The following is a 26,728-nucleotide window of genomic DNA, read 5'->3' on the forward strand; positions in this document are numbered from 1 at the left end:
AGGTCATCGGGCGGGGCCAGGCCACCGAGGAAGTGTTCGGGCGAGGTCCCACCGCCGAGGACCTGATCAGGCGGGCCCCACCGCCGAGGAAATGTTCAAGCAGGGCCAGGCCACCCGAGGAAATATTCGGGCGCGGTCCCACCGCCGAGGACCTGATCAGGCGGGCCCCGCCACCGAGGACCTGATCAGGCGGGCCCCACCACCGAGGACCTGATCAGGCGGGCCCCACCACCGAGGACCTGATCAGGCGAGGTCCCACCGCCGAGGACCTGATCAGGCGAGGTCCCACCGCCGAGGACCTGATCAGGCGGGCCCCACCACCGAGGACCTGATCAGACGAGGTCCCACCGCCGAGGACCTGATCAGGCGGGCCCTGCCGCCGAGGAAATGTTCGGGTGGAGCCCCGCCGCCGTGGAGGAGTTCCTTGTCTGGCCCGAGGTAGGTGGTGTCGGGCAGCCGAGGTAAAGGGGAGGGAGGGGGGCCCGGGCGAAGTCGGACCGGTGTGAAGTCGGTTCGCCGAGGCGGGGGGAGTCCGGATATCGGAACATTTTCCTGTTTCCAGACGACCCCGCCACGGATCGGCCCGGTGTCCGGATTCCGGAACATTCTGGATTCCAGAACTCCGGATTTTGGAGGTCGAACCTGTATAACTCTCTGGACCTCACTAGTCATTGCTTCCTCTGCCCACCAGAGACTTTTCTGTTTAGCAACACCACCTACTTCATATGAATACAATTTTCAATCCAGCAAACTGATTTTCCAATCTTACCATTAAAATGATTCTACTAGATTTTGTGCTCTTTAAATAATCATAGTGTTCTATAAAACATTCAACGTTTTGGAATTTTCTATTCAGCCAGTGCTTGAAAAATGGGTCTATAATTCTCTGATTCATGTCATGCTCCTTTTTGAATATCAGATTTGCAATAGCTATCCGGCAATTCTCGGGTGCAGTCTCACTATTTATGGAAGTACGAGAAAGAAATAAAACCTCCTGTAATTTCATGAGAATTTAAGATTGGCCCAAATGTCCTGTAGACATTTAAGAGATAATATTCCAATTGTTGTTAATTTTTATGCTAATTTATTGTCATTTGAAAATTTGTAGTCTGCATGTATTTAGTTCCAGTTCTTGTATGCTAGAGCAGATTGAACACGATGATATATCTTTTTTGCCAGCGAATGAAAACATCAATTATGGAGGGTGGATCCAGTTGCCCTAAATCAAATTGCAAATTCCAAATTGCTATGTAGCTCTCTCTGGCAGTCTTCTAAATTGCACTCAGGCCCTAATCTATTTCAGCCGACTAAAGTTAATTTAATTCAAGGTTTGTTTACTATTTGTCAAAATATTTCAGGCAATGAGTGTACACACTATGCTGATGTTTGTGAAGTCATCATGAACTCTGATTAGTATTGACAACATTGCTATGCATTACGTTTTGTATAGCACGTATTTGTATGCATTGTATTAGTGCATTATCCTGAATGCACGTATTTGTATGCATTGTATTAGTGCATTTCCTGAATGCATAAATTTGAAATGAATGCAAGTGACACATATAATTGAGCATTCGAGAAACTGACTGGTGTAGTTACAACCAGAAGATTAACAGCCAACATTCTGAATGCTCCTACTCTACACCTGAATTAGGATAAAGGAACTGCTATTGTGGAGAAAAATAAGCACATTTTATTTCCAGGACTGAGTCAATTACAAGATACCTAATGATGGACTCCGAATACCCCAACCATGCTCAGCACAACTGAATGTATTAAATACACGCCTGGATGTTACCAGACTTCATGGACACCATTAAGGGCCTGATCAAACAAGTACACACCTTCCTCCAGTCGTATATCCTTCTGTATTCCACAGATTGTATTATTTGTTACAGACAACTTTGATATAGACATGGGCACTTTGCTTTGGATAAAGCTGTGAATTACTTTTCTCACACAATGGAATTAATGCTGAGAAGGTGAGGCAGGCTCCTGTGTAGTAAGGTTAACACAGAATTTAAAATGGGAAATCTAGCAGAGGTAGGTTTTAATTTGGGGAAAAGGCTGAATGGATTCCCAGTGATGATTAGTGGAGCTTAATGAGTTTGAAATGACAGTTGCTCAAAAAAGGGGATATATTTTTGTTTTGAAAAGAGACTAGCTCATTGTGAGGTATAACGGTTCAAAAATAGCCTAAAGGCATGTCGAGGAATTGTGACAGAGAGGGAAAACTAGCTGCCCACAATAAGAGCCATCCAGTTGCAGTTAGTGGGGTGGTGGTACCCTTAATTTTTTGAGTTTTTGATGTGATATTCAAAGGGGCGTATAGTCTGGTGTCGGGAATGATCGTGACTTAAGGGGTGAAGAAAGAAGACATCAGATTTGAAATGTAGTTGGAGACATGAGTGATTCCCACATTAAATTGGTCTCATTAAATGCAAAAGGAATTCAAAATCCAATCAAGTGCTTCAAAATTCTCTGGCATTTAAGCTGATTAATGACGGGGATAGCTTTTTTGTAGGAGGAGAAACAACCTGTAAAGCTTCAGTGGCTTTGAAACCCTGGTGATTGTCAAGAAGATAAACTCATGCTTCCAAGCCATGTGGGTAAAGTAACGTGCAAGATATGCTTGCAGATGATGTATTATTGCTGTTTCGGAGGCTACTGTGTTCCCTTCCCTACTGGATTTCTTTAATTGGGGATTATGACTTGATTTCAGGGTGCAAGGTTATCTAGGAAAATATAAGGTCTTCTAATCAATTGGTGCCTTCACAGGAAGCTTGATGGATATGATCATTCCTAATTTTGTAAATCTAAATCTGTGCAAAAACATATCTATATTACTTAACGTCTTGACTCGAGCACGTGTCCACATTGCATGGGGAAAATGTGTGCGCCCCGCTTCAAAGTGTTCCAAATGCAGTGTCTGCCACACTTGCAGCTGACTGGCTCAAATATAGGGCCCAAGTTTGCCCCTCCCGCTTAGAACGGCGCACCCCTGTGACTTTGTAGAAGAAAAACCGCGCCTAAAACTTACTGAGGAATTCTCCCCGTTCCTCAGGACGTCTTCGGCCTGAGCGTAGCATACCACGTTCAGTGGGGGGGCGGAGCTCGGTCCCGGCGCTGGCCAATTGGGCTCCCTCGTCGGCGGCCCGCTGCATTATCCAGCCACACGGTTGCAATAAGGGTTAAGATCAGGGCTCAGGCATTTAAGTGGAAAGTGTTTATACACTCAATAATGGCGTCTTTTGAGAAATATCCAGACAGGAAAGGCATGTCCATAAGGGCAAGGCTTCCGATGGTTAAAGAGGATGAGGTAAATAGCAGGAGTTTATGTAAAAACACCCATTTTTCGAATGTCTTATTATTCACTTAAGCTGTGGATAATTGAGCACGAGCAAAGAAAAAGTATTGCCTTAAAGAAAGCGTTGGTGCAAATATAAAGAAACGCAAGTTGGGGCTGACTTAGTCCGATTGTAACTATTATTAGGCCCAGTTGGCTTGATGTTGAGAAGGCAACGATTTTTTTAATGTTGTTTTGGGTGAGTGCACATGCGGCAGTAAATAGGATAGTTAAGGCCCCCAGGCAGAGGCATGGTGTTAAGATTAGTTGATTGTCTTGTATAATCGGGTAGGAAGATGCCAGCGACAACTATGGTGCTGGAATGGAATAGGGCAGAGACTGGCGTGGGGCCTTCTATGGCCACCTTACCTGTAAACCACCGGTGATCAGACCCCCATAATCACCGACTCTCTCCCCGCCCCCCCCCCCCCCATGATCGGACATGCCTCCCCCCACCCTTCCCGATGTCAGTTCCCCTCCCGATAGCGGACGCCAGCTGTGGCCTGGAGCCACAGGCCTACCCACCCGACAGCAAGGGTGGGTGCGTCGGAGGCCAAAATCGGTCTAAAAACCCGGCATGGCCAGGGACGTGGAGCCCCTGCCTCACCCCACCCCGCTCGCTCACAGGCCTCCCTGCCTCCCCGTCCAACTGGTAGTTTACCCCCCCCCCCCCCCCCCCCCCACACCACCCAGGTCTCCCAATCGACGGCATCCCGCCAGCCTTTCTAATCACCGCCCAGGGCTGACACTCCCTTCCCACTACTTGGGACCAAACCCAAGAGTCCCAGGCTGCAGTCTCCTTCCTCTGGTGGCCCCTCCCACCCACCAGCCGGACTGCCCATTTGGCCGGCAGCTGGGCAGGAGACGGTATAGACTCTGTACAACAGCTACAACAGTAAAGAAGCACAAATACATTTAAAGCACCAAGCACTAAACAAAGCACAAAATAAGCATTCTGCTTTTTTGCAGTAAAGCTTTGCTGAAGGTAGGACTTCTGTTTTTTTATATGTTTATTTATTGATTGATTATGTGGTCCTAAATTCTTCTTTGATTTACATTCAAGTTTAGTCTTCATCTGCTTTCAAAAGGAATTCTGTAAAATAGTTCGGCTGAAACTCTCATTTACAGGACTTGCTATAATGTATTTGCTAGTTTACCAATCCATTTGTAATCTCGTTGTTTAGTGCTTTGTAAGTCTTGGTGCGAGGTGCAGGTCCTCTCAGCTTCCTTGTATTTTTTATTTCTTATTGAATGCTTATTTTGTGCTTTGTTTAGTGCTTGGTGCTTTAAATGTATTTGTGCTTCTTTACTGTTGTTGTGAAGGTGTTTAGTGCTTTGCAAGGTCCTCTCACTTCCCTTCACTTCCCTTTCCCCGACCCCCCCCCCCCCCCCATCTCTGGCTACCTGCTGATCCCTTAGCTTACCACAAGGTTTTTCTGTGCAGACACAAGTGGCCACATAGGCTGGCCTAAATTAGTTTGGAATAACTTTTTGCTGTCTAAACTTGCTTAAATGGCCAAAACAGGCGTAAGTGGCTGGTAACTCTCCCTTTTGGGAAAAAAAACAAAACTAATAAAAAACCTAACTAACTCACTTAGAATGGAGTAAATTAAATGGGCAGAATTGTGATTTTTAAGATACTCCAAAAAAATCTAGTTGCTCCAAAAAAATAGGAGCAACTCCTGGACAAACTTGGGCCCATAGGGAGCAAAGTATTCAGAGCTCCTGAAATACTGAATCAGCAAGTCTGAAAAATATCAACTCATAGAGGTCCTTGCCTTTTTTTAAATCATGCCCTTGTATATCCTTGATATTGGTCCTTGTATTCTGTTCATGAATAAGAAGGGAGAGATATTATGATGAGACACTTAAAGAAAGAAAGAGAAAGAAAAATAAACCTTTGTAAAGCACTTTTTCACATGCTTAGGAGTGTGTCACAGACAATGAATTACTTTTAAAGTGCAGTCACTGTTATATAGGCAAGTTGTGGCAGCCAATTTGTGCACAGTAAGGTTACACAAACAGCAAATGAATGAATGACCAGGTAATTTTTTTGGTGCTTTTGAGAAGCATTATTTATTTATGTCAGCCGATCGGATATGAGGAGTTAGAAGCCTGTTTAGTTTTCAGTGAATCACAAAGGGAACAAACAAATCCATTTATTCCTGGATGATACTAATGGACCATGTACATCCATTATCTACAAACTGCTGAGTTTTACTCTCTAAGCATTGGCTTCTTTAAGGCTTTCAGTATCTATTCTCTGTCACTGATACTAAACAAATTTTTTGCAGGCTTTCTGAGAAATGTTTTGCAAATCACAAGATATTTAAACATCCTAGGAACACTGAAAGACAGTATGTAAACTTAAAAAATAAGGATAGGATATTCCCGAAGCAAATTCTTCATGCGGAGCTCCTTCATGGTAAACGAGCCAAAGGTGGGCAGCGGAAACGTTACAAGGACACCCTCAAAGCCTCCCTGGTGAAGTGCGACATCACCGCTGACACCTGGGAGACCCTGGCAGAAGACTGCCCGAGGTGGCGAAAGTGCATCCGAGAGGGCGTTGAGCTCTTCGAGTCTCAACGCAAAGAGCGTGAAAAGGTCAGGCGCGGACAGCGGAAGGAGCGTGCGGCAAACCAGACCCACCCACCCCTTCCCTCGACGAATGTCTGTCTCACCTGTGACAGGGTCTGTGGCTCTCGTATCGGAATGTTCAGCCACCAGAGAACTCACTTTGGGAGTGGAAGCAAGTCTTCCTCGATTCCGAGGGACTGCCTATGATGATGATTAGGATAAAATATAATAGTTAGAAATAAAGTAAATGCAACCTGCAGTGGTTCAGCAAATTTATCCAGCGAATAACTGGAGTGTATAGACCAGAAAATGCAAGGTTTGATCCTCCGATTCTGTGGAATTAGCTGCTCTCAGCATAGGCAGTAGTTGGGGATCTAAAAGTGATCTCATTGCACCTGGGTTCAGGAGGGATAATCGACCAGGGTTCTTGCTTCAGATTTCTAGTCTGGAAGCACAGTTTAGCACAAGATCAAGCTCAGCTTGATTAGAACCATAGAATCAGAGAAATTTACAGCATGGAAGGAGGCCATTCGGCCCATCGTGTCCGTGCCTGCCGATAAAGAGCTATCCAGCCCTTGTGATGATAAAATAGCCCACCAACACTCACTGTCAAGGCCACTTGGGTGAGATACAAGTGTTGTGACCTTTGCCCAAAGAAAGAATACCACAATAAAGAGTCAATAATGTACTTGTGGTATCTTGGCGATGAGGGGAGAAAATTGTCAGGAGAAAAATAAATTATGATATAAAGTTAAAGTAGAGAGAGAATGAAAGATGGGGAAGCTGAGATAAATTTTAATTTTCTTAAGTGTATTTTAGAGAATAGAGTAAATATCAAAGTAAAATCCCATACAAGACAAACAAACTTGCTCTACAAGACATGCGCATCTGCATAATTATTTAATATTTTAGTATTTGACTCAGTACTGTATAGGCACTTAATTGCTCACTAAATAGTGTTATTTTACTTTGTAAGATTTGTATAATTAGCCCTGGATAAAGCATGATGGGCAAGGCTTCGATGTGATTGCTTTTGAAACATTTTATAAATTTTTTGAAGTCTACACAACGTGTTCTTTTCATATGAAAGACTTTAAAACACAGCAATTTCCTTCCGAGCACATAGAAATATAATGAAGGAGCTTTCTTGATGAATAAATATGACATTGGGTGCTACTGAGCTTTATGCACCAGAAAGCTAATTGGGTTTTATCTCTCGTCAAAGCTGAAATATCCATTCTTAGCTATGGCAGCAATATAATTGACATTGGAATCCATGAGCTCGAGAGCAGAAAAATCAGCCAGAATTCCCAACTCTGTTCACTATCCACCAATCCCTGTTGGAAAGTGCATGCATGTCAGATGAGAACAGGGCCAGCTGAAGGGTTTTGCTTCTCACAAATAAGTTGCCAGTTGAGACTCACTTTCTACGTTCACGCAAGTCGGAGGCCCACCAGGAGATGTGCCAAAGGGCCTTTTGTGTCCATGAAATCACACCCCAGCTTGAGAAGAAAAAATTGGGGAGTGGTGCAAGTGGGTCCATTGTTCTGCTTCTCTTCTGAGTGAGATGGAGGTGAGATGTGCCTTTGTATATTAGAGTGGTTTTCCAATAGTTTATGCATGCCTCAGTTATCTGAGCCCCTTTCCTTTTGCTAGGGCGAACCCGTACATTCTGGACGACTGACAGTTCTTTGTCACAGCCAACTGCCATGTGGTCTCTGGAGTTTTAATAAGCCAGCCTTTTCACGTATCTGCACAGGGTGACTCCATCACAGGGAACAGAGAAAAAAAAACCATAAAGTCCATGAAATATTCTCGACTGAGTCCATTCTTTAAACAGAGACTTTGCGATCTCTTCACTGAGCCATATAGGAGGGCGAGTATCTCCACTGCTCTGTAGGCCATAAGCTTGGTGCCAGGTTTGCGGCCCTGGTCTTCAAACATTCTCTTCCTCGGGCGACCGAAGGCTGCACTGGCACACTGAAGGCGGTGTTGGACCTCGTCATCGATGGCTGCCCTTGTTGACAGTAGGTCCCCGAGGTATGGAAAATAGTCCACGTTGTCCAAGGCCTCGTCGTGGATTTTGATAATCGGGGGGGGGGGGGGGGCAGTGCTGGGTGACGGGGGCAGGTTGGTGGAGGACCTTTGTCTTACGGATGTTTAGTGTAAGGCCCATGCTCTCGTGCGCCTCGGCGAAGGTGTTGACGATGGCTTGGAGTTCGGCCTCTGAGTGTGCGCACACGCAAGCATCGTCTGCTTCCTATAATTTGATGATGGAGGATGGGACGACCTTGGATCTGGCCTGGAGGCGGCGGAGGTTAAACAGATTCCTGTTTGTTCTGTAATTTAGCTCCACTCCAGCGGGAGCTTGCTGAGGGTGAGATGGAGCATTGTCGCAAGGATGATCGAGAAGAATGTTGATGCAATGACACAGCCTTGCTTGACCCCGGTCCGAACATGGAATGGGTCTGTGATGGATCCATTGGTCAGGATCACAGCTCGCATGTCATCGTGAAGCAGGCGGAGAATGGTGACAAACCTTTGAGGGCAGCCGAATCTGACGAGGATGCTCCATAATTTGTCACAGTTGACAGTGTCGAATGCTTTTGTGAGGTCGAAGAAGGCCATGTACAAGGGTTGGTGCTGTTCCCTGCATTTCTTTTGTATCTGCCACCCGGTGAAGATCATATCCATTATGCCCCTTAGTGGGCGGAATCCACATTGCGACTCTGGGAGGAGCTCTTCAGCCACAGGGAGAAAGCAATTGAGGAGAATTTTTGCGATTACTTTCCCGGTGGTCGACGGCAGGAAGTTACCGTAGTTGGACTTGTCATCTTTCTTGAAGATGGTCACGATTACAGCGTTTCCGACATCTCCTGGCATAATGATCTCCTTCCAGATAATCGAGATGAGGTCATGGATCCGCGCCAGGAATGCTTCTCCGCCATGTTTTAGTACTTTGGCAGCGATCCAATCTGTTCCTGATGACTTGTTCTTCAGTTGTCGGATGGCCTTTTCAACCTCGTGGCGGGCTGGGGTTGTGCTGAGATGGTGGCGGGTGACATGCTGTGGAATGGAGTCGAGAACACTCACGCCGAAGACAGAGTCTCAGTTGAGGAGATCCTTGAAGTGCTCCTTCCAACGGTCACTGACTGCCTCTCTGTCCCAGATGAGCACCTCTGTCCTTGGCCAATAGTGGGGTAGGGCCTTGATTGCTTGGGACGTAGGTCATATTGACATTAAGTACCTATCCACTGAAGGGATTTACTGAAGGGATTGAAATTGATTATTTTACTAGTGGCACAATAATACTAGTGGCCAAGATACGACATGTATGTTATGTGCCAGATTTATACAGTAAACATTCCCATTACTGTCAAACAGACTCTTATTATCTGTAGGCAATCACAGGTTAGCGATGCCTCCGCAAGATCCTGCAAATCCCCTGGAAGGACAGACGTACCAACGTCAGTGTTCTCGATCAGGCCAACATCCCCAGCATTGAAGCACTGGCCACACTCAACCAGCTCCATTGGCCGGGCCACATTGTTCGCATGCCGGACACGAGACTCCCAAAGCAAGCGCTCTACTCGGAACTCCTACATGGCATGCGAGCCCCAGGTGGGCAGAGGAAACATTTCAAGGACACCCTCAAAGCCTCCCTGATAAAGTGCAACATCCCCACCGACACCTGGGAGTCCCTGGCCAAAGACCGCCCTAAGTGGAGGAAGAGCATCCGGGAAGGCGCTGAGCACCTCGAGTCTCGTCACCGAGAGCATGTAGAAAACAAACGCAGGCAGCGGAAGGAGCGTGCAGCAAACAAGACTCCCCACCCACCCTTTCCTCCAACAACTGTCTGTCCCACCTGTGACAGAGACTGTAATTCCCGTATTGGACTGTACAGTCACCTGAGAACTCACTTTTAGAGTGGAAGCAAGTCTTCCTCGATTTCGAGGGCCTGCCTATGCTGATGATGATGAGGCAATCACAGTGTTCAATGTTAAATGAACATAACATTGAATTTTTAAAAATGACTATCTGTGACATTTGTTTTAGATGACACGATTGGACTAGAGAAGCAAAGATATTGTCCCTTGGGTGCATTATATTGTATAATGTTCTTAAGTTGTCAAAATGTATTCTAGTTGCTGCAGCTCCTGGATATTTGTTGCTGTGCATTTAATACTAAGCTAGCCAACTTTGGAAAAATATAATATGCTAATAGAGATAATGCTGCACCTTTAATAGATTTCATTTAATGAGAAACCACAGCAGTCACAACTTAAAACAGTTTTTTTCATAATGTAGTTGTGGTTTGTCAGTGGGAAGATCTCGATGAGGGACAGGAAATGTGCTTCCATGGGCCCTTATTAGACTTTGTTCTCCCTGAATATATATTCCTATATATACGCTGGCCTAAGCAGAACTAGAGTAACTCTCAGCTGGCCAAACTTGCCTAAATGGCCAGAATTCCTGCGGGTGGAAGGTTATGTATGTCCCCTTTGGCTGAAAAAAAAACGTACCTAAAAAAATTCATAATCAGCTGAGTTATGCTGGTGCAAATTGATTGGGGAATCTGTCTTTTTAACGGGCCAAAAAAAGTAGCCTGCTCAAAAAATGGGGCAAATCACTGTGGAAAATTGAGCCGTTTTTTGAATCTGCTCATAGTGCAAGCACAGAGAATTTGAAACAATGGCAGCCGTGCCATATTGTGATCTAAATATATAATTAAATTCCAGCAAAAACCAATACAGTCAAGATGGGAAGAACTATATGTGTCCATGGTTCCATGATTCACTTTTGGAGGTAGGAGCAACATTCACAAAAACAAGTTTTCAAGCTAATTGTAATGTATTTGCTTCATGGGTCTCTTGCTTAAGAATTCATAGCAACACATTGCGATTAAGAACTAGTTGGTTTATTAACAAAGGTTTAAGAATCGCATTGCACATTAGATGCATACCTCATCATGGATGACCTAGACCCAACTGACTGGGGATTTATTCAGTCTTGTGAACATTACGTGATTGGCTAAGCCACTCACTGCAATAGCTCTAAAAATCTGTAAGCATACATTACAGGTACATATATTACACTAGTGATCATTGGTTTGATTTTTCAACTTAGAACATAAAAAATAACAGGAAACATCATGGATATGACCAGGCCAACTTTTTTCATTTTGCCTTTATACTCATTTTCTCCTTTTTCCCCCATCACTTCCCCATTTCCTGCAAACACCGAAACTTGGGGTACAGTTTCCCGGCTGCTGACAGCTTTCTGTTACCTCGCCCAAGTGGTCATTCTTTATGTGTGAGTCCAAAGAAGCAAATGATTAGGAATTGGCTCCAATCCCTCAGCCAAAAAGTTGCAGTTAAGGGAGGCACATTACGAGTTGTGTCCCCCAGGGATCGATCCTCGGCCTGCTACTATTCACGACCTGGACAGTGGTGTTGGGAGTATGGTCAGTAGGTTTGCAGATGACATTGAAATTTGTGCAAGGGTTAAGACAATAGAGGAGTGCAATCAAATGCAAATAAGATTTAAATGTGCCAGGGAGTGGGCCACACAATGGCAAGTGGCATTTAATGTGGATAAATGTAATGTCATTCTTGTAGGTAGGGCCAACACAGAATACATGTAACATTTGCAGGGAACAATACTGAAAGAGGTTGAAAGAGAAAAAGATCTAGGTGGTGTGCACAGATCGCCGAAGGTTCATAACCAATCTAGAGAAGTTGTAGCTAAAGCTATTCAGTTGTATTAGTGAGTCATTCCATATGTGCTTCGGAGAATTTATAATGAAATAAAATATAAACAATAACTATCCTGTGTTGCAGGCTTTTAACTGTTTTGTAGTTTAACTGATTCATTTTGGCTTGTTTTACTAATGCTGCAACAAATGTTCATAACATTTTTCAACACCCATGTTTCAATACAAACCTTATTCAAAAAGCATATCTGTACCAGTTGAGGCGAGTTACTCTATTATGTTGAAGTAGTTCGTTTAGTTATGGGCGTCCTGTAGATATATCTTCTCGGGTATTATCAATTCTTGTTTCTAAGTACTAGGAAGTAATTTCCTCCTCTTACAGTACTTCTGCCATGTTTAAAATACATGCGCATTTTTGTATGACCATTTGATCAAAGATTTAAAGTTCTCTTTTTTAAGATGGGTGAAATAGAGGTGGAGCAGTATCTATTCCTGGATTAGACGATCAGTATTTAATAAATCTACACATTGTTTTAGCACTATGAAAATATGCTGCATGTCATGTTTCCTATTTGTGCATTAGATAAAACTGGCCCAATGTAGTAATAAATAAGCTTAAAAAGTTAATGAAGTGTGTCCATTATGCTTGTGAAAAATGTGATTAATTGTTGTGAAATTGGAGGTGATATTCAATGCTGTCTTTGGATTACATTGAAACACAACTGAAATTATCCTGACTGCTGTGGTGTCAATATTATGAAATAAATCCGCAATAGTTTGAGGTTATTTAGTGAGTGCGATGTATAGTATTTTGACAAAAAATAATCTCTGGGACACATCAAAAAATAATTAATCATAAAAAATTATGCTGCAATCCTTTTTCTAACTAAAAAATGAATTATCTAATAATTTGAATTAAGAAATATAAATAACACAGTGGGAATTTAGAACTGAATAATTAAATTAAAAGATCATTTCAATTAAGAGGAATAGACTGTAATGGTTGAAATGTATTCATAGCAATAAGAAGTACATATGTGCAAAATAGAACAGTAATTGCAAAAATGTTAATTACAAATGACCAAATAGCTTTAAAGTACCACGTGTATTTCTAACCAATCACTGCTGGGATTTAAACTGGAAGTTTTAAAGTGATTAAATATTTTCATTGTAATGAGGTGATGATTTTAAGCTTCAATGTTAAGCTAAAGGTTGAACAGGTTCATGTTATGTCCTGAATAAAGTAACGTGATTGAGTACTGTAGACGTGAGTAAATGTGACCTTAGTCTCTTTATTCTAACTCCAGAGTGTTGGTACAGCATGGAAGGCCTGCTTATATACAGTGCTCCCAAGGGATGCTGGGATCCCTTGGGACTCCAACAGATACGTCCTCTGGTGGCGGTGGAATGCTGGTTACACAGTGTTGCATACATAACAGTTCCCATTGGTTCTGTAGTTTAGTTCCACTCCAGCGGGGAGCTTGTTGACTGTGAGGTGGAGCATGGTAGCGAGGAAGATGGAGAAGAGGGTTGGGGCAATGACACAGCCTTGTTTGACCCCGGTCCGGATGTGGATTGGGTCTGTAAAGTCCTGTCCCTGCAATACAGACTCACACGAGGCACATGCTGAAGTCAAGGTCACTCAGGAGCTGCACCTTTATTACACAGCTCTCGAATGCCACACTTGCCTGAGACCTGTCCTTATATACCTGTCTGGGACAGATATCCAGTGTCTCCTGCAAGTGCACCCCTGGAGGTAAGGTAAGCTTGTGGTTACAGTCATGTATAGCATGGTAAGATACAGTTATGTACAGTAGTGTGAGACACATGACATTACCCTCCCCCAAGGTCTTATTGTCTTTATAGCTTCAGTCTCTCAGGTGGTCTACGCTCTCGCATGGAGCGTCTTAGTTGTGGTTCAGTTGTTTGCCTTGGTGCCAGTTTTTCTTTTGGTGTGACTGCTGGTATATCTCGCCTGGGCTGTCTGTTTTGTTGAGTATGATTGTTGGTGTCTCGCCTGGGCTGTCTGTTGGGATTGCCCTTTCCTCAGGATGTTCCCTCTGTCTGTCCACCAGGTGTGGTGTGAGTTCCACATTGTAGTCTGCCTCTGGTTCCGCAGTGTTGTTGGTAAATCTACTTTTTACTTGGTCTACATGCCTCCGGCAGGTTTGGCCATTGTCCATTTGTACCACCAGTAACCTGTTTCCTTCCTTGCCTGTTACTGTCCCTGCAAGCCATTTGGGACCCCTGCCATAGTTTAGCACAAACACTTGGTCCCCTATCTCATTCCACCTCCCCCTCAAGTTTCGGTCATGGTACTCAGTTAGCTTACGGCGCTTTGCCTCAACGATTTCATGCATGTCTGGGAGGATTAATGAGAGCCTTGTCTTTAAGGTCCGTTTCATCAATAGTTGCGCGAGGGGAACTCCCGTCAATGAATGCGGACGAGGTCTGTATGCCAGCAGCAGTCGCGACAGGCGGCCCTGCAGCGTGGGACCTTGGATTTTGAGCATGCCTTGTTTAATGATCTGTACTGCTCGCTCCGCCTGGCCGTTGAAGGCCGGCTTGAACGGTGCCGTCTTGATGTGATTTATGTCATAAAATCTTGGAATTCTGCGCTGGTGAAGCACGGACCATTATCACTGACCAATGTGTCAGGAATGCCGTGCGTTGTGAACATGGTTCCAAGGCTCTCCACAGTGGTGGAGGTGGTGCTCGAGTTTAAAATGGTGCATTCGATCCACTTTGAAAATGCATCTACAACTACGAGGAACATTTTGCCCATGAATGGGCCCGCATAGTCTACGTGCACCTGCGACCACGGTTTGGTGGGCCAGGGCCAGGGGCTCAGTGGAGCCTCCCTGGGGGCATTACTGAGTTGGACACAAATGGTGCACCGTCGGACGCAGAGCTCCAAGTCTGCGTCAATACCAGGCCACCAGACGTGGGATCTGGCTATGGCCTTCATGAGAACGATCCCCGGGTGCTCGCGGTGGAGCTCTGAGAAAAATGCCTATCTGCCTCACAGATAGGCATAACTACTCGGCTGCCCCACATCAGGCAGTCTGCTTGTAGTGACAGCTCATGCATGCGCCTATGGAAAGGTTTGATCTCCTTGGGGCAGGCATCGCGAGCCTCTGCCCAGTCACCAGTTAAGAGACATCTTTTTACTAGGGATAACGTCGGGTCGCTGGTCATCCAGGCTCTGATTTGGCGAGCCGTCATGGGCGAACCTGTGGACTCAAAGGCATTGATTGCCATGACTATCTCACAGTCCTGTTCATCAGACCTTTCCGTGGTCGCCAGGGGTAGCCTGCTGAGCGCGTCGGCACAGTTGTCTGTGCCTTATGGTATAGTCGTAGGACGCCAGCATGAGTGCCCACCGTTGAATTCGTGCCGAGGCGTTGGCGTTTATTGCTTTGCTCTCGGATAGTAGGGACGTGAGGGGCTAGTGGTCGGTTTCTAACGCGAACTTGGCCCCGAAAAGGTATTGGTGCATCTTTTTGACACCGAACACGCACGCGAGCGCCTCCTTCTCCACCATTCCGTACCCGCGCTCCGCCCACGAAAGTGACCTGGTGGCATAAGCTATGGGTTGTAATTTACCCACACTATTGACATGTTGTAAAATGCACCCGTCCCCATACGCTGACGCATCGCATGTGAGAACTAGCTTTTTACCTGGATCAAAGAAAGCCAAAACACTGTTGGAACACAGAAGGTTGCGTGCCTTATTGAAGGCGCGTTCCTGGGTGTCCCCCCAAAACCAATCGCACCCCTTTCTGAGTAGCACGTGGAGAGGCTCCAGCAGCGTGCTTAAGTTCTGCATAAAGTTCCCAAAGTAATTGAGTAGCCGAGAAAAGCGCGCAGTTCTGAGACATTACGGGACCTGGGTGCCAGGTGAATTGCTTCAGTTTTGGACTCTTGGGCGGATTCCATCAGTGGCAATCCTTCTGCCCAAAAATTCAACCTCGGGCGCGAGAAACAGGCACTTTGATTTCTTAACTCTTAGGCCTACCCGATCCAACCGCTTTAGTACTTCCTCCAAATTGCGAAGATGGGAGTCGGTGTCCCTGCCCGTGATAAGTAGGTCGTTTTGAAATACAACTGTCCCCGGGATGGACTTGAGCAGACTCTCCATGTTGCGCTGAAATATAGCAGCTGCCGACCTGATGCCGAATGGGCATCGATTGTACATGAAAAGGCCTCGATGTGTGTTGATGGTGGTGAGTAGCTTGGATTCGTCGGTCAATTCTTGCGTCATATACGCAGATGTGAGATCTAGTTTCGAGAAAAGTTTTCATCCAGCCAATGTGGCAAATAAGTCCTCCGCTCTGGGCAGTGGGTATTGGTCCTGTAGGGCGACTCTGTTTATGGTAGATTTATAGTCCCCACAGATTCGTATGTATCCATCAGGCTTCATGACGGGGACGATGGGACTTGCTCAGTCGCTAAATTCCACGGGTGAGATAATGCCTTCCCACAGAAGCCGGTCCAGTTCGTGTTCAATCTTTTCCCTCATCACATAGGGCACAGCTCTCTCTTTGTGATGGACCGGTCTAGCATCCTGTGTGATGTAGATTTTGACTTTGGCCCCTTTGAAGGTGCCCACACCTGGCTGAAAGAGATGTTCAAATCGACTTAGAACTGTTAAGCAGGAGGTCCATTCCTCGGACGACATGGCGTGAACATCATCCCATTTCCAGTTTAGTTTTGCCAGCCAGCTTCTCCCCAGCAGTGCTGGGAGATCTCCGGGGACAATCCACAGGGGAAGTCGGTTCACTGTCCCTTTGTGTGTGACTGAGAGCATGGCGCTGCCAAGGACTGGGACGATTTCTTTGGTAAAGGTCCTTAGTTTGGTGTCGATCCTTGTGAGTTTTGGTCTGTCTCTTTTGTGCTGCCACAGCTGTTCAAATTGTTGAGCGCTCATGAGAGATTGACTCGCTCCCGTATCCAGCTCCATGTTGACGGGTATCCCGTTGAGTAGGACCCTCATCATTATTGGAGGCATTTGTTGTAAGAGCAGTGGCCATTGATCGTGTTGACCCACTGTTCCTCGGTGTCCTGGGTACTGTCCTCACGGTCTTCTGGTCCGCTTTCCGACCCTTCCGATTCGTATACCAGCCGAGCTGCCATTTTTCTGCACATGTGGGCCAGATGCTCTGTATAGTCACAGTTTCTGCAAACCCTTGATGAGTGCCTTCCCCCACATCTCCAGCACAGACCGCTTCCATTGTTTCCAAAGGATGAGCTGCGTCTGGCTGATCTCTCTTGAGCTTCTCTCAGTCTGTAGTTGATTGCTCACATTGTGGGTTGATGAGGTGTGAATGGCCGTTCATGTGGCCCTTGATGGCTTCTGGTGCCACTGCCTGCTGTTGAAGGCCTGCTCTCCTGCCTTTGTCTGTGTGTGGGGGTAGCGGCTTGTTTCACGCTGTGAACCCCTTGTTCCAATGTTTCATTCGTTGTCGTACCCGCAGTGTAGATCAACCTCGTTTCTTCTTCTCCTGCCAAGAATGTCTGTGCAACCAGTGCTGCTGCCTCTAGGGTCAAGTTCTTGGTCTCTATGAGCTTTCGGAATATGCCTGCGTGGCCTATTCCTTCAATAAAAAAGTTTCTCAGTACTTCTCTCCTTAGATCATCGGAGAACTCACATAAACTCGCCAACCTCCGAAGTTCCGCCACAAAGTCGGGTAAACTCTGGCCTCCACAGCATCTGTAGTTGTAGAACCTGTGTCTGGCCATGTGTAGGCTGCTCGCTGGCTTCAGGTGGTCTCTTACCAGTGTGCTCAATTCTTCAAACGACTTGCTTGCTGGTTTCTCGGGTGCCAGCAGGTCCTTCATTAAGGCATATGTTTTCGAGCCACAGCTGCTTAAGAGATGGGCTCTTCTCTTGTCTGCCTTATCGTCGCCTAACCAGTCTTTGGTTACAAAGCTTTGCTGGAGCCTTTCTATAAAGTCCTCCCAATTATCTCCAGCATTGTATTTTTCATCTGAGCCGTTGGTCGCCATTCTGTGGATTCTGTAATCCCGTAACTCATCGCCACTGTAAAGTCCTGTCCCTGCAGTACAGACCCACACGAGGCACATGCTGAAGTCAAGGTCACTCAGGACCTGCACCTTTATTACACAGCTCTCGAATGCCACACTTGCCTGAGACCTGTCCCTATATACCTGTCTGGGACAGGTATCCAGTGTCTCCTGCAAGTGCACCCCTGGTGGTAAGGTAAGCTTGTGGTTACAGGTCATCTCTAGTTACAGTCATGTATAGCATGGTAAGATACAGTTATGTACAGTAGTGTGAGATACATGAGAGTGTCTGTAATGGATCTGTTGGTAAGGATCATGGCCTGCATGTCGTCGTGGAGCAGGCGAGGATGGTGATGAACTTTTGAGGGCATCCGAAAAGGAGGAGGACGCTCCATAGACCCTCACGGTTGACAGTGTCAAAAGCCTTTGTAAGATCGAAGAAGGTCATGTATAAGGGCTGGTGCTGTCCCCTGCATTTTTCCTGCAGCTGACTCGCTGTAAAAATCATGTCCGTTGTGCCTCGTTATTTCCCATACCTCGGGAGCCTCTTATCAATAAGAGCAGACATTGACGACGAGATTCAACACTGCCTCCAGTGTGCCAGCCCAGCCTTTGGCCACCTGAGGAAAAGAGTGTTTGAAGACCAGGCGCTCAAATCCACCACCAAGCTCATGGTCTACAGGGCTGTAGTAATACCCGCCCTCCTGTATGGCTCAAGTCACTGGAGAAATATCACCAATGATGCCTCCGCAAGATCCTACAAATCCCCTGGGAGGACAGATGCACCAACGTTAACGTCCTCGACCAGGCCAACATCCCCAGCATTGAAGCACTGACCACACTTGATCAGCTCCGCTGGGCAGGCCACATCAAATGCCAGACACGAGGCTCCCAAAGCAAGCGCCATACTCGGAACTCCTTCGGCAAGCAAGCCAAAGATGGACAGTGGAAAAATCCCCCCCCCACAAACCTTGCTTCTAAAATGGAACCATGCATTCGAACGTGAATGGGTATCCAAAATATGGTACGAAGCTGAAAAGCAAATCTAAAACTCTTTTGCTGGCCAATGAACATGTTTTCAAAAAACACCATGAAGCAACACGCCAGAGCACCTGACATAATACATGACTGTGCTGATGTGGCATCCAATGTAAGGTTTTCAAAAGAATCTGAAAGGTTCTGCTCTGTTATGTCTTTTGCCTACCACTTCCTATTAAATGTATTATATTTAGTAAGTGTGTAATATGTGGGTGCAAACTGTTGCCATTGGGTTGGGTTGAGCTGGGGAGAGTTACACTTGGAGTTGATTCCTCGATAGACTGGTAATAAAATCAGCTGTGTTTTGGATAAAGATTATTTCAGTACATTTCCATCATCTTAAATATGATCTTCAAAGCATATATTTATATCCATACATGCTTAAATATTAAATTACTGACATATAGCTGATAAATTTAAACATCTTAAAGTTCCAAGGTAAATTTAAAAATTAAATTGAAACAATCAATTTTCTGTCTATATTTGTGAATTGATAGTGTATATTTTGTTCCCAATTGTGTATTATAAGGGTCTTCCCATCAATGTCAATGTGACAGTCATGTAAGGAAGGTTAGATCTACACTAGCAGAGTCTCGCAAAAACTTTGTGATCAAATTAGTATCTTTATTGCAACAGTACTTGTTTAGACTGTTATAACCCATCTATAGAATCAACGCTGATGTCCTCTCTCCCTTCCCTCCCTCTCTTCCTCCCTCTCTCTCTCCCTCCTCCCTCTCTCTCCCTCCCCTCTCTCTCCCTTGTTCTCGCTCTCCCTCCCCTCTCTCTCCCTTGCTCTCGCTCTCACTCTCTCACACTCTCCCTCCCTACCTCCCTCCATACCTCACTCTTCCTCACTCACCCTCCCTCACTCACGCTCTCCCTCCCTCCCGCATGCTCTCCCTCCCTCCCGCATGCTTTCCCTCCCACCCGCACTCCCTCACTCTCTCCCTCCCTCACTCCATCACTCTCTCCCTCCCTCACTCCATCACTCTCTCCCTCCCTCACTCCATCACTCTCTCCCTCCCTCACTCCATCACTCTCTCCCTCCCTCACTCCATCACTCTCTCCCTCCCTCACTCCATCACTCTCTCCCTCCCTCACTCCATCACACTCTCCCTCACTCTCTCACTCACTCTCTTCCTCCCTTACTCCATCACACTCTCACTCTCTCACTCACTCACTCTCTTCCTCTCACTCACTCCCTCACTCTCCCCCTCACTCCCTCCTTCACTCTCCCCCTCACTCACTCCATCACTCTCTCCCTCCCTCACTCCATCACTCTCTCCCTCCCTCACTCCATCACTCTCTCCCTCCCTCACTCCATCACTCTCTCCCTCCCTCACTCCATCACTCTCTCCCTCCCTCACTCCATCACTCTCTCCCTCCCTCACTCCATCACTCTCTCCCTCCCTCACTCCATCACTCTCTCCCTCCCTCACTCCATCACTCTCTCCCTCCCTCACTCCATCACTCTTTCCCTCACTCTCTCACTCACTCACTCTCTTCCTCTCACTCACTCCCTCACTCTCCCCCTCACTCCCTCCTTCACTCTCCCCCTCACTCACTCCATCACTCTCTCCCTCCCTCACTCCATCACTCTCTCCCTCCATCACTCCATCACTCTCTCCCTTCCTCACTCCATCACTCTCTCCCTCCCTCACTCCATCACTCTCCCTCCCTCACTCCATCACTCTCTCCCTCACTCCATCACTCTCTCCCTCCCTCACTCCCTCACTCCCTCACTCTCTCCCTCACTCACTCTCCCTCACACTCACTCACTCCCTCTCCACTCACTCCCTCCCTCACTCCCTCCCTCACTCCCTCCTTCACTCTCTCCCTCCCTCCCTCCTTCACTCTCTCCCTCACTCCCTCCTTCACTCTCTCCCTCACTCACTCCTTCCCTCCCTCCCTCCCTCCCTCCCTCCCTCCTTCACTCCCTCCCTCCCTCCCTCCTTCACTCTTCCTCCCTCCCTCCTTCACTCTCCCTCCCTCCCTCATTCAATCTCCCTCCCTCCCTCATTCAATCTCCCTCCCTCCCTCCCTCCTTCACTCTCCCTCCCTCCCTCCTTCACTCTCCCTCCCTCCCTCCTTCACTCTCCCTCCCTCCCTCCCTCCTTCACTCTCCCTCCCTCCCTCCCTCCTTCACTCCCCCTCCCTCCCTCCCTCCCTCCCTCCCTCCTTCACTCTCCCTCCCTCCCTCCCTCCCTCCTTCACTCTCCCTCCCTCCTTCACTCTCCCTCCCTCCCTCCCTCCTTCACTCTCCCTCCCTCCCTCCCTCCTTCACTCTCCCTCCCTCCCTCCCTCCCTCCTTCACTCTCCCTCCCTCCCTCCTTCACTCTCTCTCTATCTTTCTCCCTCCCCTCCTCTCTCCTCTCTCTCTATCTCTCTTTCACCTCACGCTCCTCTCGGCTCTGCAGCAACGCCTGGTGAGGCCACGCCCCCCCCCCTCCCCGTGCCCGCGCCCATTGGCCCCGCCACATCCACTGCCGCCGCCTCATTGGAGCAGCCCCAACGTCAATCAAACTTTAAAAATTCTCGCCATCACTCCCTGCCCTGATTGGTTGCAAGGCCGGACGGGCCCTGATCGCCCATTGGCCGGTGCAACTGTCACTCAGTCCGGACAACGTGCTCCCAGCCCCTGGCCCTGCCCCCACCCCACGACAAACAAAAACTGATTTATTATTACAGATGTAAATCTATGTTATAATATCAATTTTCAAAATTGTACAGAAGAAGATTCTTTGTTGTGAACAAAGCAATTCTAGGTGACTCCAAAGCGTGACTGGTAAACTGAAAAAAATCTCACATTTGGCCAGATTTTGCTGCAACAGGCATCTAATGCCATGTCCAGTTAGTTAAACTTGTTCATGCACATTTAGGTTTTAAAAGTTTTTCCCCACAAAGTTACTGGAAGTGCGAGCTGATAACGGCGCACCGAGAGCAACAGGGCATCTGGGACCTTGGTGAATAAATGAACAGTTTGGGGCCAAAAGTCAGGAGCACCAGAAAGCTGTCTATCTTCACCTTAAATATATTCAGTGACCCAGCCTCCACAGCTCTCTGGGATGAGAATTCTACAGATTTCCTCTCAGAAGGAATTCCTCCTCATCTCAGTATTAAATGGGCGACCTCTTATTCTGAGACTGTCTCCTAGTTTTAGTTTCCCCTACGAGTGGAAATATCCTCCCTGCATCCACCTTGTCGAGCCCCCTCATTATCTTATATGTTTCAATAAGATCACCTCTCATTCTTCTGAACTCCAATGAGTATAGGCTCAATCTATCTTCATAAGTTAACCCCCTCATCTCCGGAATCAACCTAGTGGACCTTCTCTGAACACCTTCCAATGCAAGTATATCCTTCCTTAAATACAGAGACCAAAACTGTACGCAGTACTCCAGGTGTGGCTATACCAATACCCTGTAGAGTTGTAGCAGGACTTCTCAGCTTTTATACTCCAGCCCCCTTGCAATAAAGGCCAACATTCCATTTGCCTTCCTGATTACTTGCTGTACCTGCATACTCACTTTTTGTGTTTCATGCATAAGGACCTCAGGTCCCTCTGTACTGCAGCACTTTACAATTTTTTCTCATTTAAATTATAATTTGCTTTTCTATTTTTTCTGCCAAAGTGGATTAAAAAAATGATGATCAGAGAGTTAGGACACTGAGTTTAATTAATTTGTAAAGTGGTGAAGCACTTAGTTAAAACAGAAATATAATTTCAGGCTAAATTATAGCATAATTGCTAGAGCTACAATACTTGCAAAAAACAAGATCAAGGTTATTGAACAAAATTAGGGCTGATGAGATTGGGGGTAATATACTAGCATGGATTGAGGATTGGTTAACGGACAGAAAACAGAAGGTAGGACTAAGCGGGTCATTTTCGGGTTGGCAGGCTGTAACTAGTGGGCCCCAGGTATTCACAATCTATATCAATGATTTGGATGAGGGGACCAAACGTAATATATCCAAGTTTGCTGATGATACAAAACTAGGTGGGAATGTAAGTTGTGAGGAGGATGCAAAGAGACTTCAAGGGGATACAGACAGACTAAGTGAGTGGGCAAGAACATGGCAAATGGAATATAATGTGGAGAAATGTGAAGTTATCCACTTTGATAGGAAAAATAGAAAAGCAGAGTATTTTTTAAATGGTGAGAGATTGGGAAATGTTGGTGTTCAGAGGGACCTGGGTGTCCTTGTACACCAATCACTGAAAGTTAACATGCAGGTACAGCAAGCAATTAAGAAAGCAAATTGTTATTTATGCAAACCTGTAATTACCATGACTAACCACCAGAGGGCTCATCCCCTGGAGTCCCAAGGGATCCCACAATCCCTTGGGAGCATCTGTATATAAAGAAGCCTCACAGGCTGGAGAGGCACTCAGATCTGTAATAAAGGACTATGGTCACACCTTACTTTGAGCTTGGAGTGTCTAATCTGACTCTTTATTCAAGACATAACTCAGTGGTATGTTGGCCTTTATTACAAGAGGATTTGAGTACAAGAGTAAATAAGACTTACTGCAATTATATAAGGCCCTGGTGAGACCGCACCTGGAGTATTGTGAACAGTTTTGATCTCCTTACCTAAGGAAGGAAGGATATACTTACCATTGAGGGAGTGCAATGAAGGTTCACCAGACTGATTCCTGGGCTGGGGGGATTGTCCTATGAGGAGAGATTGAGTAGACTAGGCCTATATTCTCCAGAGTTTAGAAGAATGAGAGGTGATCTCATTGAAACATACAAAATTCTTACAGGGCTTGACAGGGTAGATGCAAGGAGGATGTTTCCTCTGGCTGGGGAGTCTAGAACCAGGGGTCACAGTCTCAGAATAAGGGGTCAGCCATTCAGGTCTGAGATGAGAAACTTCTTCACTCAGAGGGTGGTGAATCTTTGGAATTCTCTACCCCAGAGGGCTGTGGATGCTCATTCATTGAGTATATTCAAGACAGAGATCGATAGATTTTTGGATATTAAGAGAATCAAGGGATATGGGGATAGTGCAGGAAAGTGGAGTTGAGGTAGATGATCAGCCATGATATTGAATGGCGGAGCAGGCTCAAGGGGCTGAATGTCCTACTCCTGCTCCTAATTCTTATGATATGATCTTATACAGATGAGAAAGGCCACTCAACCAATCTTAGCTCACCCATCCAGAAAAATCCTCAAATCCCCCTTAATGGCTACAACTGTTAAATGATTCAAGGGTTTCCAATTACCCTAAACGGAAACTCATTCTATATGTTGATCACTCTTCGTATGGAAGAACTTATTGATGTTATTCCTGATTTGCTTTGAACCTTTGTCTTCTTGTCATGGTTTAGTTTGATGTAATTTCCTGGATTTCTCTTTTTCATACCGTTTGCTGCCACTTTTTTTTTTTCGTAGCCAATCTTTCCAATTCTTTGTCAAATCACAAACGCCAGAGGTCACCTTGCACACATCAAGGATCACTCTGCGCCAATGCTCTTAGCCAAAAGGCGAGAGCCACTGCACCGTTCCTGGAAGTACTGCAATACCAGGTTCGTGCCATGGAGGTGGATGGGTCAATCCACCCCACCCACCTCCTATTTCCAAAAAGCATAGGAGAACCACCTTCCTGATCCAGGGAGAACCACTTTGGGGTCATGGTTACTCCCCTGTCAGGTCAGTTACGCATGATCTTAGCCAAAAGGCCGAGAAGCTGCCACTTTACCGCTGTACCTTCAATGTGGCATTTTCTCTCCTTGTATTCCTGGCCGCAACTTCAACTTCATATCTATCTGTTCAGTGATTTTCCAGTGGGCCTGTCAATAAAACAGATTAACACACTGCACCCCACCTCCCCCCCCCCTCCCATCCCCCCAGAGTAAATTCTTGGCAGAATTCTGGGCTCAAATGAATGATCATCCTAATGATAGTAGGTGTGGATTTTAGCAGGAAGTCTGAGACGAAATAACAAATTACTAATTTTCTCCATTGTTAGTTGAAATACATCTTCAGTACTTGGCTCATTAACACATTGTAAGGTTTCACCCTACAACATGGACAACGTTTTGTCTCAGTAGCTGCAGCATATGGCTGTAAGGAGAACTATGAACCTGTGTGAACCCACTTAACTTAAAAGACAACACTCAAATGTAACTCTCTGATAATGTAACTAAGTAACGTAATTATGCTTACTGTGGAAAAATGGTCAAACAATCCCAACATTTGACCACCTGCAAAAATGGCAGAAACTTAATGGCCGAGAAACTCTGACACAGCACCTGTTTTTCAGCCAAAAAACGGGCACCGAAGCAACCAATCTGGCTCTCTGCCGACCTTATTGGTAAAGGCAGAAAAAGTGGTGTCCAGGACCCGTGCCTGGAACAGGTGAATAGGACCTCTGCATATGCAAATAGGGAGCCTCGCACCTGTCTGAGGCCTGCTTTGTGAAATTAATTTGCATGTGGCCTTAAGGAAAATGTGGTCTGCATGTGCCTTAACCACTGGTCCATCAAGGCACTGCTGGAGGCCGCCACCAAAACGGTACATTTTTAAAGAAATATTTACCTGAATGTGGAGGCGGGAGGTCCAGGATTGCTCCTCTTGGCTCCACTACAAGTGCCGAAAACCATTACTGGTCTCAGCTCAGCTCCCTCCAGATCGTCAATCCCCCTCCCCTCACTCTCCCAATCGCTTCCTCCCCATCTGCCAGTCACCCCGCTCCCTCAAAATTGCTTCCCCCTCCCTTCCTGGATGTACCTGAGGCCCACTATCGGGGACCTAGCGGCCTAAAATTGAAATCCTCTTGGCCGGTGAGCTGCCTGGTCACCCAGCAGGAGTCAGCAGCTCACGGGTCTCAAATAATTGAGGCCTGAAGCCCCATTTTGGGTGGGCCTTGGGCCTACCCATTCTGGCGCAGGGATTGTTCCCATTTCTGGACTCGCATATTGGAAACCTTTCTCGTGCTTGATTCAAAGGCAGCGGTCTAGTGGAGGGTATAGTGATCGCACACACATTAAATTTATGTCTATTTTGATATCCTGGCTGTAGTAGCACAAGATGGCAAATGACTCGAGTTCAAAGCAATACAAGCAGCCATCTTCTAATGGAGATTGTAAGTCTCTGTGGTATTTGCCATAATGAAGATCTATTTTTATACGATGCACTATTACAATGTCACTGATTCATTTTGAAACCAAAGCTTAGCAATTACTATCGACGATATTAGCGACGAACACCTGGGAGGTGTTAAAATAACAGTTAGAGAAATATTAGCCCACTATCACCAACAGCAATTTCCAGGTTCAAAGTACAATAGTTTCAGGAACAAGACTTGTCAAACAATCTTGTGTTAATAGATTACCAGAATGTACATGATTTCTTATTGTAGTTTTTGATCCAACTTAGTGTGATATATTTTAAAAGAGGTAATGTGCACAAAAATATTTGTGTAGATAAAATTTATACAAAAATATGTAAATCTAAATTTGCAGGTGGTGATATGCCTCCAGAAACCCCTGGGAAAAAATTCCCTTGCATGATGTGCAATATACCTACTATTTAACGATGAACTGAAGTCAAGTAGTGATGTAACTTTCATTGTGCCATTCATTTTTCCCCCTGTATTATAAAATGTTTATTCCAACTATTTAGGCCACATGACTTTCCACGTAGTTTAATATTTCCTGGCAAGGACTATGCATTTCGACAGGCTCAGCTCTTGTGTTAAGCTTCCCTCTAGACACCACCAAAAAATGATTTAATTACTTGAATTAAAATGATTTCATTTCACAGTAGGCTGGTTTTCCACAGTAATTATGTGTTTGTCATAGCATACATTTTCACACCACCAAAGACAGCTTTTATTTGATCATTAATTGCATTTGCTGTTTGTGATATCTTACTGTTCGCAAATTGGCTGCCACGTTTGCTTACTAGTAACAGTGGTGCACTGCAAAAGCAATCTAGCGATTGTGAAGCATTTTCTCCTGATGAGCCATTATATAAATGTTTTTCTTCCTATGTGGATAATGGTGACCTAATCAG

General features: G+C 45.9%; 1 protein-coding gene and 1 pseudogene across 2 annotated transcripts in view; one reads left to right on the forward strand and one right to left on the reverse strand.

Moving 5' to 3' along the window:
- The window catches only part of LOC139227523 (protein unc-13 homolog C-like), an 801,204-nt gene that overhangs the window by 394,899 nt on the left and 379,577 nt on the right, over window positions 1-26,728 (forward strand). The gene's annotated exons all lie outside the window — the stretch shown is intronic.
- On the reverse strand, window positions 24,201-24,402 carry LOC139228335 (U2 spliceosomal RNA; annotated as a pseudogene).

This window comes from Pristiophorus japonicus, chromosome 17 (assembly GCF_044704955.1).
Source record: "Pristiophorus japonicus isolate sPriJap1 chromosome 17, sPriJap1.hap1, whole genome shotgun sequence".
Classification (NCBI taxonomy): Eukaryota; Metazoa; Chordata; class Chondrichthyes; family Pristiophoridae; genus Pristiophorus; species Pristiophorus japonicus.